Genomic DNA, 15,370 nt, shown 5'->3' with positions numbered 1-15,370 from the left:
TGATTGATGACACCGATGAAGAACTATATTATCTTCAGAAGTGCCAGGCAAGCAAAACCCCCTTGTTCATTCCGATACAATCCCACTCTCTCGCTCCTTCTCTCTTTTACTGCATTAGGACAACAACGATTCATCTGTTACTTGCTGCGGTAGTTGAACCCCTTATCCTCTGCATGACCTGTCATTGCCACAGTAAATAGATGAAACCCACTAGCATGAGTAGGAGTTGTTTGAGCCCTGATGTGCCTACTCATTCATGCTTGTTTGTCATGCCTGCTATTGCTTAGAGTTGTGCCAGGTCTAATTCATCGGGGATGAATTGGAAAGTTGTGAACATGTCCTACTGTGTGTGAGCTAAGTATGTCAACACGATTTGGTAAAGGTAGCGGTGAGAGGCCATGTAGGAGTACATGGTGGGTTGTCTCATTGAAACCGTTCTCAGGAACTGAGTTCTATGTTTTTTATCCACGAACATCTACTTGCTACGCCTTGAGCTTACGTTGGTTTTCCCCGAAGAGGAAGGGATGATGCAGCAGAGTAGCGTAAGTATTTCCCTTAGTTTTTGAGGACCAAGGTATCAATCCAGTAGGAGGCCACGCTCAAGTCCCTTGTACCTGCACAAAACGATAGCTACTTGCAACCAACGCAATAAGGGGTTGTCAATCCCTTCACGGTCACTTACGAGAGTGAGATCTGATATATATAATATTTCTGGTATTTTTGGTATAAAGATGCAAAGTAAAAAGTAAAAGCAAAGTAAAAAAAGCAAAGCAATATTAAAGTGATGGAGATTGATATGATGAGAATAGACCCGGGGGCCATAGGTTTCACTAGTGGCTTCTCTCAATAGCATAAGTATTCTACGGTGGGTGAACAAATTACTGTTGAGCAACTGATAGAACTGAGCATAATAATGAGAATATCTAGGCATGATCATGTATAGAGGCATCACGTCCGTGACAAGTAGACCGAAACGATTCTGCATCTACTACTATTACTCCACTCATCGACTGCTATCCAGCATGCATCTAGAGTATTAAGTTAAAAATAGAGTAACGCTTTAAGCAAGATGACATGATGTAGAGAGATAAATTAATGCAATATGAAACAAACCCCATCTTGTTATCCTCGATGGCAACGATGCAATACGTGCCTTGCGGCCCCTTCTGTCACTGGGAAAGGACACCGCAAGATCGAACCCAAAGCTAAGCACTTCTCCCATGGCAAGAACTACCAATCTAGTTGGCCAAACCAAACGGATAATTTTAAGAGACTTGCAAAGATAACCGATCATACATAAAAGAATTCAGAGAAGATTCAAATATTATTCATATATAGACTTGATCATAAACCCACAATTCACCGGTCTCAACAAACACACAGCAAAAAGAAGATTACATCGAATAGATCTCCACAAGAGATGGGGAGAACTTTCTATTGAGTTCCAAAAGAGAGAAGAAGCAATCTAGATACGAACTATGGACCTGAAGGTCTGAGGTAAATTACTCACACTTCATCGGAGGGGCTAGGATGATGTAGAAGCCCTACGTGATGACGGCCCTCTCCGGCGGAGCTCCGGAATAGGCCCCAAGATGGGATCTCGTGGATACAGAAAGTTGTGGTGGTGGAATTAGGTTTTTGGCTCCTGTTCTGACCGTTTGGGGGTACGTATGTATATATAGGAGGAAGGAGTACGTCGGTGGAGCACCGAGGGGCCCATGAGGCAGGGGGGCGCGCCCTAGGGGGGGCCCACCCTCGTGACCTCCTCTTTGACTCCTTGGAGTAGGGTCCAAGTCTCCTGGATCACGTTCGGTGAGAAAATCACGTTCCCGAAGGTTTTATTCCGTTTGGACTCTGTTTGATATTCTGTTTCTCCGAAACACTGAAATAGGCAAAAAAACAGCAATTCTGGGCTGGGCCTCCAGTTAATAGGTTATTCCCAAAAATAATATAAAAGTGGAAAATAAAGCCCAATATATTCCAAAACAGTAGATAATATAGCATGGAGCAATCAAAAATTATAGATGCGTTGGAGACATATCAGACATCCCCAAGCTTAATTCCTGCTCGTCCTCGAGTAGGTAAATAATAAAAAGAGAATTTTTGATGCGGAGTGCTAGTTGGCATAATTTCAATGAAAATCTTCTTAATTGTGATATGAATATTCAGATTCGAAAGATTCAAGACAAAAGTTTATATTGACATAAAAATAATAATACTTCAAGCATACTAACAAAGCAATTATGTCTTCTCAAAATAACATGGCCAAAGAAAGTTATCCCTACAAAATCATATAGTGTGGCTATGCTCTATCTTCACCACACAAAATATTTAAATCATGCACAACCCCGATGACAAGCCAAGAAATTGTTTCATACTCTAACTTTTTCAAAACTTTTTCAATTTTCACGCAATACATGAGCGTGAGCCATGGATATAGCACTATAGGTGGAATAGAATGGTGTTTGTGGAGAAGACAAAAAGGAGGGGAAGATAGTTTCACATAAACTAGTCGTATCAACGGGCTATGGAGATGCCCATCAATAGATATCAATGTGAGTGAGTAGGGATTGCCATGCAACGGATGCACTAGAGCTATAAATGTATGAAAGCTCAACAAAAGAAACTAAGTGGGTGTGCATCCAACTTGCTTGCTCACGAACACCTAGGGCACTTGAGGAGGCCCATCATTGGAATATACAAGCCAAGTTCTATAATGTAAAATTCCCACTAGTATATGACAGTGATAACATGAGAGACTCTCTACTATGAAGATCATGGTGCTACTTTGAAGCACAAGTGTGGTAAAAGGATAGTAGCATTGCCCCTTTTTATTTATTTTCTCTTTTTTGGGGCCTTATTTTTTTCCTTTGGCCTTTCTCTTTTTTGGGGACAATGCTCAATTAAATGATGATCATCACACTTTTATTTATTTAGAACTCAATGATTACAACTTGATTCTAAAACAAAGTATGACTCTATATGGATGCCTCCGACGGTGTACCGGGATATGCAATGAATCAAGAGTGACAATTATGAAAAAATTATGATCGGTGGCTTTGCCACAAATACTATGTCAACTACATGATCATGCTAAGCAATATGACAATGATGAATGTGTCATGATGAACTAGATGGTGGAAAGTTGCATGGCAATATATCTCGGAATGGCTATGGAAATGCCATAATAGGTAGGTATGGTGGCTGTTTTGAGGAAGGTATATGGTAGGTGTATGATACCGGCGAAAGGTGTGCGGTATTAAAGAGGCTAGCAAAGGTGGAAGGGTGAGAGTGCGTATAATCGACGGACTCAACATTAGTCCAAAAAAACTCATATACTTATTGCAAAAATCTAGAAGTTATCAAAGAAAAGTATTACGCGCATGCTCCTAGGGGGATAGATTGGTAGGAAAAGACCATCGCTCGTCCCCGACCGCCACTCATAAGGAAGACAATCAATAAATAAATCATGCTCCGACTTCATCACATAACGGTTCACCATACGTGCATGCTACGGGAATCACAAACTTTAACACAAGTATTCTTTAAATTCATAACTACTCAACTAGCATGACTTTAATATTATCACCTCCATATCTCAAAACAATTATCATGCTTCAATCTTTTCTTAGTATTCAACACACTCAAAAGAAAGTTTCACAAATCTTGAATACCAAGCATATTATTATTAAGCAAATTACCATGCTATTAAGAGACTCTCGAAATAATGTAAGTGAAGCATGAGAGATCAATAGTTTCTTTAAAACAAATCCAACACCGTGCTCTAAAAGATCTAAGTGAAGCACATAGAGCAAAATTATAACGCACAAAAGACATAAGTGAAGCACATAGAGCAAAATTACATAGCTCAAAAGATATAAGTGAAGCACATAGAGTATTCTATCAAATTTTAATTCATGTATGGCTCTCTCAAGAGGTGTGTACATCAAGGATGATTGTGGAATGCTAAGACACAAATAAGACAAGACGCTCCAAGCAAATCACAAATCATGTTGGTGAATAAAAATATAGCTCCAAGTAAATTACCGATGGAAGTGGACGAAAGAGGGGATGCCTCCCGGGGCATCCCCAAGCTTTGACTTCTTGGTGACCTTGGAATATCTTGTGGGTGCCATGGGCATCCCCAAGCTTAGTCTCTTGCCACTCCTTGTTCATCAAAAGAATTCACCCAAAACTTGAAAACTTCCCAACACAAAACTTAAAGTAGAAAACTCGTGAGCTCCGTTAGCGAAAGAATACAAAACACCACTTCAAGGTACTGTAATGAACTGATACTTTATTTATATTGGTGTTAAACCTACTGTATTCCAACTTATCTATGGATTATAAACTATTTTACTAGCCATAGATTCATCAAAATAAGAAAACAACACACGAAAAACAGAATCTGTCAAAAACAGAACAGTCTGTAGTAATCTGTAGCTAGCGCAAGATCTGGAACCCCAAAAATTCTAAAATAAATTTCTGGACGTGAGGAATTTATCTATTAATCACCTTAAAAAATAATTAACTAAATATCACTCTTCAAATAAAAATGACAGAAGTTCTCATGAGCGCTAAAGTTTCTATTTTTTACAGCAAGTTCAGCAAGACTTTCCCCAAGTCTTCCCAACGGTTCTACTTGGCACAAACACTAATTAAACACAAAAAAACAACCAAAACAGAGGCTAAATAATTTAATTATTACTAAGCAGGAGCTAAAAGCAAGGAATAAATATAAAATTGGGTTGCCTCCCAACAAGCGCTATCGTTTAACGCCCCTAGCTAGGCATAAATGCGAGGACACATCTAAGTATTGCCATCTTTGGTAGGCAATCCATAAGTGGCTCTCATGATAGTTTCATATGGTAATTTTATTTTCTTTCTTTTAAAGTGTTCCATGCCCTTTTTAATGGAAATTGAAATCTAATATTCCCTTCCTTCATATCAATAATCGCACCAACCATTCTAAGGAAAGGTCTACCAAGAATAATAAGGCAAGAAGGATTGCAATCTATGTCAAGAACAATGAAATCTACGGGCACATAATTCCTATTTGCAACAATAAGAACATCATTAATCCTTCCCATAGTTTATTAATAGTGGAATCCGCAAGATGCAAGTTTAGAGAGCAATCATCAAAATTCCGGAAATCTAGCAAATCACACAAAGTCTTGGGAATAGTAGAGACACTAGCACCCAAATCACACAAAGCATAAAACTCATGATCTTTAATTTTAATTTTAATAGTTGGTTCCCTGTAACACCCTCGATGCAACTATATCTCCCACGTGTCGAGGCACGACTTAGAGGCATAATCGCATTGAAGGCATGTGTCGCAAGTTAGGCAATCTTCACAACATCCCATGTAATATAGATAATAAAAGGGGAGATAACATAGTTGGCTTACACTCGCCATGTCAATCAAGTACATAAATAACATTACATCATCCAAACACTCATGGACCGACTACGGCGCCAAAATAAAAGATAACCCAACATGCGACACGGTCCTGATCACCCCCAACTGGGCACCACTACTGATCATCAGGAAAAGAAACATAGTAACGTTGAGAGTCCTCGTCGAACTCCCACTTGAGCTCAAGCGCGTCATCTGGAGCGGAAACATCAGGTCCTGCATCTGGTGTAATAGTAATCTGTGAGCCACAGGGACTCAGCAATCTCGCACCCTCGCGATCAAGACTATTTAAGCTTATAGGTATGGCAAGGTAAATATATGTGGAGCTGCAGCAAGCGACTAGCAAATATGGTGGCTATCCTGTTCGCAAAAGAGAGCGAGAAGAGGAGGCAAATCGCGAGTGAGAAACTAGAGAGCAACCTACGCAAGCATTACTCCAACACCGTGTCCACGTCCCGGACTCCACCGAGAAGAGGCCATCACGGTAACACACTCAGTTGATTCATTTTAATTAAGTTAAGGTTCAAGTTATCTACAACCGGACATTAACAAATTCCCATCTGCCCATAACCGCGGGCACGGCTTTCGAAAGTTCAAATCCCTGCAGGGGAGTCCCAACTTAGCCCATGACAAGAAGTTTCGATCAGACTCGGTATCTCGGTTCTTCAAGACACTTCATCAGGTTAAAACAAATCCAGCAACACCGCCCGAATGTGCCGACAAATCCCGATAGGAGCTGCACATATCTCGTTCTCAGGGCACACTCAGATGAACACTACGTACAACTAAAACCAACCCTCGAGTTGCCCCGAGGTGGCGCTGCAAGTGGCTCTATTTGGACCAACACTCAGAGGAGCACTGGCCCGGGGGGTTAAAATAAGATGACCCTCGGGCTCCGGAAACCCAAGGGAAAAAGGGGCTAGGTGGAAAATGGTAAAACCAAGGTTGGGCATTGCTGGAAAAGCTTTAATCAAGGTGAACTATCAAGGGGTTCCCATTATAACCCAACCGCGTAAGGAACGCAAAATCCGGGAACATAACACCGATATGACGGAAACTAAGGCGGCAAGAGTGGAACAAAACACTAGGCGAGAGGCCGATCCTTCCACCCTTTACCAAGTATATAGATGCATTAAGATAACAAGATAATATAATGATATCCCAACAAGTAAATAAATGGTCCAAACAAGGAACGGTCTCCAATCTTCACCTGCAACTAGCAACGCTATAAGAGGGGCTGAGCAAAGCGGTAACATAGCCAATCAACGGTTTGCTAGGACATGGTGGGTTAGAGGTTTGGCATGGCAATTTGGGAGGCTTGAAAGCAAGTGGTAGGCATCGTAGCATTGTCATAGCAAAAGAGCGAGCATCTAGCAAAGCAAAGATAGTAGTGATTTCGAGGGTATGATCATCTTGCCTGCAAAGTTGTCAGAGTTGACTGGATCCTCGAAAGAAAACTCAACGGGCTCCTCGTTAGCGAACTCGTCTCCCGGCTCTACCCAAACAAGACAAACAAGCAACAAGGACACAATCAACCACGTGCAAGGATTAAACAATATGATGCAAGGATGGTATGCTATGCGGGATGCGATGCGGGATGCATATGCAAGATTTGACAAGGGATGCATGAACCTGGCCTCAACATGGAAATCCAAGTGTGCCACTGGAAAGATGAGATCAAATCGCTTGAAAACTATATAAAGAACGCCGGAATAGGAGTTACGGTTTGGAAATGGCAAGCAATTCAAATATGACACCGGTCTACAATTTACAACAAGTAGCCATCTAAATGCAACAAGATGAACATGCTACAACACCCAAACATGACAACAAAATACATGGCAGGGATGCATTCATGATGCTTAACAAAAGTCTAGCACTGAGCTACGGCCAAATCATGCATTAACAGGTACAAACAAGCATAGCAAAAATGCATATGGCAAACAGATTTCAAACTTGGTGAAATTAACACTTGTCTGGAATTTCAGATGAGGTAGCACACTTCGGAGCAACAAAACTACATGCTACAGGACCTGAACATGGCAAAGTAAAGCATGGCATGGAGCTAATCAAAGAGCTTAACAAAAGTCCCTTAGTGACCTTGAGCCAAAAGGGATCAGAAAATACAATTGCAAGCATGTGAACATGGAAAAAACATAATCAGATCACAGACTTAATGAAAACTGGAGCATGCTGAAAACAGATATCAAGTAGGCATGTTTACGAGCTCGATGCACTCACTACAGAGCAAGTCATGATAATCTAAGCATACGCCTATCAAGAATACACAAAATTCAAGCTAGACATGGAAAGAACAATAACATAGCATGCACGGACCAACTACAACATCATCGGCAAAATCGCTAACAAGTTGACAATCTGCCCAGATTCACGAAGTAGCAAAAGTGGAGCTCGATTGACTCCAGCTAGGGTGCTCCATGATTGCAAACAAAGACATGGATGGATAGATCACTACAATATTAACAAAACATCCTTACTGATCCTCCTCAAAAGAGGCACGGATCACTAGGAAACAACATGAACATATGGCTATATGAGATAAACAGGTCAAGGACTTGGTGGAAATGCTAAGTCCCTGAAATCAGCATTACCAAGTGCCTCACTTTGCAAGCTTGTGCTAGTCACCACACACATCAAAAAAATACATGGGTTGCACCTCTGGAAAGATGGCAAAACCCTTAACAAAACATATGTAGAACTCATGGGCATATCATGCACACAATAATCATGGCAAAAAATGACAAATATCTAAATGGAGTAGCAGATCTGACAATTATCTCAAGTAGCCCTCTTCTAACAGCATTTCGGGCATCAAGATGAACTCAAATGAAAATGATGCAATGGAAAGAAATGATGTACTCTCTGAGACGAACATCTTGATATGCTATATGCCCAAGACGGAGTTACGGATGAGGAGTTACGATGCTGTGAAGTATGGAAAAAATATAGAACAGAGGGAGAAAGTCAACCGCGCGAGATCTAGGGTTTCCAGATCGGGCCGGTACTGTAGCTAGCGCGACTCCCGAGGATCACCGTCGCCGGGGTCGAGGTCGGAGGTCACCGGAGCCCAGATCCGGCGAGGAGGGGCGAGGGCGAGGCGGCGGTGGCCGGATCTGCGGCCGGGCGACGAGGGACGGCGAGGGGGTCACGGTGGAGGGGAGCTACCGGCGTCGCGGTGCTCCGGCGAGAGGGCGGCGAGCTCGCGGCAATGGCGCGCGGCGGCCGGCGCGGTGGCGGCGGGGCGCGTCGCCGGCGCGCGGGCGGAGGAGGGAGAGCGCGGGCGCGCTGTAGCAGCCGGGCCGCGGGGGCTTCCCGCGGGCCTCGGGCGGAGCGGCGATGTGGGGACCGGCCCGGGACGCGTGGCGGCCAGCGATTGGTCGGCGGCGGCAGGCGGACGCGTCCGGCTCCGTCCGGACGTGTCCGGCGGCGGCGGTGGATGGATCTAGGGTTAGGGGGAGAATGGAACCGCGAATTTCGGAGGTGGTCTTTATATGGACATAGAGGGAGCTAGGAGAGTCCAAATGAGGTGCGGTTTTCGGCCACGCGATTGTGATCGAACACTTAAATGATGGAGAGGGTTTTGGTGGGTTTTGGACCAAATTGGAGGGGTGTTGGGCTGCAACACACACAAGGCCTTTTCGGCCCCTCGGTTAACCATTGGAGTATCAAACGAAGTCCAAACGATACGAAACTTGACAGGCGGTCTACCGGTAGTAAACCAAGGCCGCTTGGCAAGTCTCGGTCCAATCCGGAAATGTTTAATCCCCACACACGAAAGAAAGGTAGAAATGACCACCGGAGGAGAACGAAGCGCCGGAATGCAAAACGGACAACGGCGAAAATGCTCGAATGCATGAGATGAACACGTATGCAAATGCAATGCACATGATGACATGATATGAGATGCATGACAACGATCACAACACACGGAGACAAAAACCCGAACCCGAGAAAATAACTTAACGCTGGAAATGGCAAGAGTTGGAGTACAAATTGGGTAAGTTACATCCGGGGTGTTACAACACTCCACCACTACGAAAGGATCTCGTCCCAAGATCTAGGACTGAAAGAACGCCGGGTATTCAGAACGGAGGTGATCCTCGCGTTCCCATGTAGCTTCACAGTCGGAATGGTGTGACCACTTGACTTTGAGGAATTTGATTGACTTGTTGCGAGTCTTGCATTCAGTCTCTTCAAGAATAGCCACTGGGTGCTCACGATAAGAGAGATCTTCTTGGAGGTCAATGTCCTCGAAGTTGACGGTGCGGTCAGGAGTCTTGAAGCACTTTCGAAGCTGAGAGACATGGAACGCGTCATGAACATTTGCAAAGTTTCAAGGAAGCTCGAGTTGATAGGCGAGATCGCCTCTCTTGCTGACAATCTTGAAAGGTCCCACGTATCTGAGGGCAAGCTTCCCTTTGATACCGAAGCGACGAGTACCTTTCATAGGAGAGACACAGAGGTAAACATGATCTCCGATCTCAAAAGCCAAATCACGGTGCTTACTATCATAGTAGCTCTTCTGACGGGATTGGGCTACTTTGAGGTTATCTCGAATGACTTTGCACATTTCCTCTGCCTTTGTGATTAAGTCATTACCCAAAAGCTAACGTTCACCGGTTTCGGACCAGTTGAGAGGGGTACGGCACTTCCTGCCATACTGAATTTCAAATGGGGCCTTGCCCGAACTTGCTTGAAAACTGTTGTTGTAGGAGAATTCAGCATAAGGAAGACAATCCTCCCACTTCATGCCGAAGGAGATCACACAAGCCCTGAGCATATCTTCAAGAATCTGGTTGACACGCTCGACTTGACCGCTAGTTTGAGGATGGAAAGCTGTGCTGAAGCGGATGTTGGTGCCCATGGCCTTCTGAAAAGAATCCCAAAACTTGGAGGTAAAGATGCTGCCACGGTCTGAAGAGATCACTTGAGGAATACCGTGCAGAGAGACAATCCGAGAGGTATAGAGTTCTGCCAATTGAGCTGCAGTGATTGACTCTTTGATAGGAAGAAAGTGAGCCACTTTGGTGAGTTTGTCGATGACAACGAATATAGCATCATTGCCATGCTTGGACTTTGGAAACCCAGTCACGAAGTCCATCTCAATGTGGTCAAACTTCCATTCTGGAATGGCAAGAGGCTGGAGGAGACCAGCTGGCCTTTGGTGTTCTGCCTTCACTCTTCTGCAGACATCACATTCATTCACAAATTGAGCAATCTCGCGCTTCATTCGAGTCCACCAATAAGCCTGCTTGAGGTCCTGATACATCTTCGTGCTCCCAGGGTGGATGGAGAGGAGAGAATTGTGAGCCTCGTTCATGATCACTTTACGGAGGTCACCTTTGGGCACAACAATACGATCCTCGAAGAAGAGAGTGTCCTTGTCATCAAGGCGGTAGCACTTGTACTTGGGTTGACTCTTGGCAATCCCAATCTTCACCTTTTTCACCATAGCATCAAGAAGCTGGGCTTGGCGAATCTGGTCTTCCAAGGTAGGAGAGACTTGAAGGTTGGTGAGGAAACCTTGAGGAACAACTTGCAGATTAAGTTTGTGGAAAGCTTCACAAAGCTCGGGTTGATAAGGCTTGAGAATCAGACTGTTGTAGTAAGCCTTTCTGCTCAATGCGCCAGCAATCACATTGGCCTTGCCTGGAGTATACTCGATACTTGGATTATACTCTTGAATCATTTCGACCCATCGAGTTTGCCTGAGGTTGAGATTAGGCTGAGTGAAGATGTACTTGAGACTCTTGTGGTCAGTGAAGATGTCCACTTTTCTTCCCAATAAGAGATGTCTCCAAGTCAAAAGAGCGTGCAAAACTGCCGCCAACTCGAGATCATGAGTGGGGTAGTTCTTCCCATTGGGCTTCAACTGGCGAGAGGTATAAGCAACAACTTTCTTCTCTTGCATCAACATTGCGCCAAGACCTTGGAGAGAGGCATCACAAAAGACCTCGTACGACTTGGTCATCAGGCGGAGTCAGAACTGGAGCAGTGATCAATTTCTCTTTCAAAGTGTTGAAGGCAATGTCACACTCCGGAGACCAAATGTACTTGATGTGCTTCTGGAGAAGATTAGAGAGAGGCTTCGCGATCTTGGAAAAGTTTTCAACAAATCTTCGGCAGTAGCTTGCGAGACCGAGGAAGCTACGGAGTTGCTTCACGTTCTGAGGAGGTTCCCAATTCAGAATTGCAGACACCTTCCCAGGATTCACCGCGATGCCCTTGGCAGAGATGATATGACCAAGATAAAGAACCTCATCGAGCCAAAATTCGCACTTGGAGAACTTGGCGTAGAACTTGTGTTCTCTGAGCTTGCCGACTACCAAACGCAAGTGCTTGGCATGATCTTCCTTGTTCTTCGAGAAAACCAGAATGTCGTCGAGATAGACCAAAACGAAGTCATTGGTGTAGGCGTTGAAGATGAAGTTCATCATGCGAGAGAACTCGGAGGAGCGTTGACGAGGCCAAAAGACATGACAGTGTATTCGTATGAACCATAGCTTGTCCTGAAAGCCGTCTTGGGAATATCTTGCTCGCGGATTCGAATCTGATGATAACCCATACAGAGATCAAGCTTGGAGAATACTTGGGCACCTTTGAGTTGTTCGAACAGCTCATTGATGTTGGGAAGTGGGTATTTGTTCTTGATGGTCTTCTTGTTCAATGGACGGTAATCAACACAGAGTCGGTCCGTTCCATCCTTCTTCTTCACAAAAAGAACACCACAACCCCACGGAGAAGAACTAGGCCGGATGAGACCCATTCTCTCTTGAATATCGAGTTGCTTCTTCAGCTCCTTCAACTCTTCAGGTCCGAGCTTGTAAGGACGCTTGCACACAGGTTCCGTGCCGGGCTCAAGATCAATAACAAATTCAACTGGCCGGTGCGGAGGCATTCCTGGAAGCTCTTCTGGAAAGACGTCTTGATATTCGCAAACGACTGGAATCTGTGAGATGGCATCCAGTTCACCCTTCTCATTGAGAGAAAACAGACGGATGGTATTATCCCGAGCGGCAAAGACAATTACATCCTCAGACGAATGAGTAATTGAATCTGCCTGGCTGCACAATCAAGATGCGCCTTGTGCTTAGAAAGCCAATCCATTCCGAGAATAAGATCAATATCCGAGTTACCAAGAACCATCGGAGAAGAGAGAAACTTGTAATCGCCCAACGTGATAGAGACATCCGGGACGCAATTGTTAGAAGTCATTTGCTTGCCCGGAGACACAATCTTCAACGGAACAGGAATCCTTTCGGTCACAAAATCATGCTTGCCCACAAATGGAGTTGAAATAAAAGAAAGCGATGCACCAGTGTCAAAAAGAACTTTTGCAGGAACATCGTTAACAGGAAGGTTACCCATAATCACATCTGGCGAGTCCTCTGCCAGAGCTGCATTCAGCAAATTGACCTTGGCGTGCTTGGGGTTATGCTTGACCACAACTATACTTGCCGATCTCATAGGAGGAGGAGGGGGGAGGCGCCTCTGATTGAGACACTTGTTGGCATAGTGACCCTTCTGTTGGCACTTGTTGCACGTGACCTATGAAAGCGGACGGTGATACGGAGCACTCAATCTTGGAGGTTGAGACGAAGTCTTGTTCTGAAAGCCAGGGTTGGGTGGGTGGGAAGATCCACTGCCACCTTTGCTCTTCTGCTGATACGGCTGACGGAACAGAGGAGGAGGAAGCCAATACTTCTGCTGCTTGGCCACTTGAGTAGAGGAAGAAGGAGTAGCATCTCTGACTCGCTTCTTGGAAGCATCACACCTCAGTTGAGCGGCCTCTTGCTTTAATGCCATGTTGTAGAACTCATCATACCTCAAAGGCTCAAAAAGAACAAGAGCGAGCTGGATTTCTTCTCTGAGACCACCACTGAACTGGTATATCATGCTCTTCTCATCAGGTACATCCTGCTTGGAAAAATGGGCGAGCTTCTGAAACAACTTGTTGTAGTCATAGACAGACAAAGAGCCTTGCTTCAGGTTGCGGAATTCCTCACGCTTGCTTTCAACCACACTCTGAGGAATATGATGAGCTCTGAAATCTTGACGGAATTCATCCCAAGTGATAACACGTCCACCTCTGGAATCCTTGTACTGCTGGAACCATTCTGCAGCTTGATCTTTGAGTTGGAAGGAAGCGAACTTGACAAAGTCCTCAGGCCTGACGTTACTGCACTCGAAATGCTTGCACAGATCCACAAGCCAATCGTCAGCATCGGTTGCCTCAACACAATTGCTGAAAGTCTTTGGCCCGTTAGCAAGGAACTGGTTGAGTGTAGCAAAGTGATTCTGATTGTTGCCTTGATTCCCTTGGTTGCCTTGATTACGCTCTTGAAGAATTTGCATGATCAACTGTGTGTTTGCATTGGTTGCGGCCATCACAGCTTGCCATGCTTCCGGAGGAGGGGGGGGGTGGTGGCGGATCAGGATTCGGAGTCGTGCGCGTTGGAGGAGCCATCCTGAAGAGGTTGACATCCATTAGCACATTGATAGACAAATATTGAAGCTGAATCCAACGGAATGAAAATTGCAACATATAGTATTCACATCTGAACAAAATGAACGAATGCATTCCTGTTGAAATGGTCACATATCCATAAATTGAGAAGCCACTTAGAATTAAGGTAGAGAAATAAATCAACAAGGTATGGATCAAGAACGAATAATCGGTAAGAAATCCCAATCCCAAACCAACTATCCGTGGAAGAAGAACTAGAGCTACTAGAATTCCCACCTATGAAACTCCTGAACCTTTCCGGTTATGCAATCAGGTGTTGGGGATACAGGGGAAGCATAATATCTCACCCAAATCTAGCAAATCCTACATCCAGCTGTATCCATCCTTCAACACATAACCGAGAAAAACTTCGGAAACCATCTACCTCAACCTTCGAAAAGCATCCGTTATACAAGTTATGGCGATACTCCCGAACTCCCGCCCCAGTACTGGGTGGCCTCGAGGTTATCTCACCAACGAACTGCATAAAAGAGATTTTCGATGTCGGCGTACTAAACTCAGGTATTCCAGAACTGCAACGATAAAATTATGACGACAACACCTCAGAGCTCAAATCCCCGGGACACTTCCACAAAACCCCTGACAGGAGGCACCAAGACAATGTTCTCATCGTAAAACCATCCGAACGATTCCAAGATACCCGCGTGATCCTAAAAAAAATTTTAGTGAAATTTGAGAAGAGAAGAGTCAAAACTCTACGTCAGGATGCCTTACCAGAACGATGAGGAGACTGGGAAGTAAAAAGAATTCCTAAACTCTCCGATATATAATTCCTAAATGACTCAAAAAAAATTTCTAGACACAACTCGGCTGCTAAAACGATCAAGCAATGGGGCTCCTAAGGTCGGGGAAGGCTCTGATTACCAACTTGTAACACCCTCGATGCGACTATATCTCCCACGTGTCGAGGCACGACTTAGAGGCATAATCGCATTGAAGGCATATGTCGCAAGTTAGGCAATCTTCACAACATCCCATGTAATATAGATAATAAAAGGGGAGATAACATAGTTGGCTTACACTCGCCACGTCAATCAAGTACATAAATAACATTACATCATCCAAACACTCATGGCCCGACTACAGCGCCAAAATAAAAGATAACCCAACATGCGATATGGTCCCGATCACCCCCCATGGGAACCACTACTGATCATCAGGAAAAGAAACATAGTAACGTTGAGAGTCCTCGTCGAACTCCCACTTGAGCTCAAGCGTGTCATCTGGAGCGGAAACATCAGGTCCTGCATCTGGTGTAATAGTAATCTGTGAGCCACAGGGACTCAGCAATCTCGCACCCTCGCGATCAAGACTATTTAAGCTTATAGGTATGGCAAGGTAAATATATGTGGAGCTGCAGCAAGCGACTAGCAAATATGGTGGCTATCCTGTTCGTAAAAGAG

Source organism: Triticum urartu, chromosome 6A (assembly GCF_056163025.1).
Source record: "Triticum urartu cultivar PI428250 chromosome 6A, HENAU_Tu73, whole genome shotgun sequence".
Classification (NCBI taxonomy): Eukaryota; Viridiplantae; Streptophyta; class Magnoliopsida; order Poales; family Poaceae; genus Triticum; species Triticum urartu.
The sequence above is the reverse complement of the archived record's forward strand: the minus strand, read 5'-3'. Positions refer to the sequence as shown.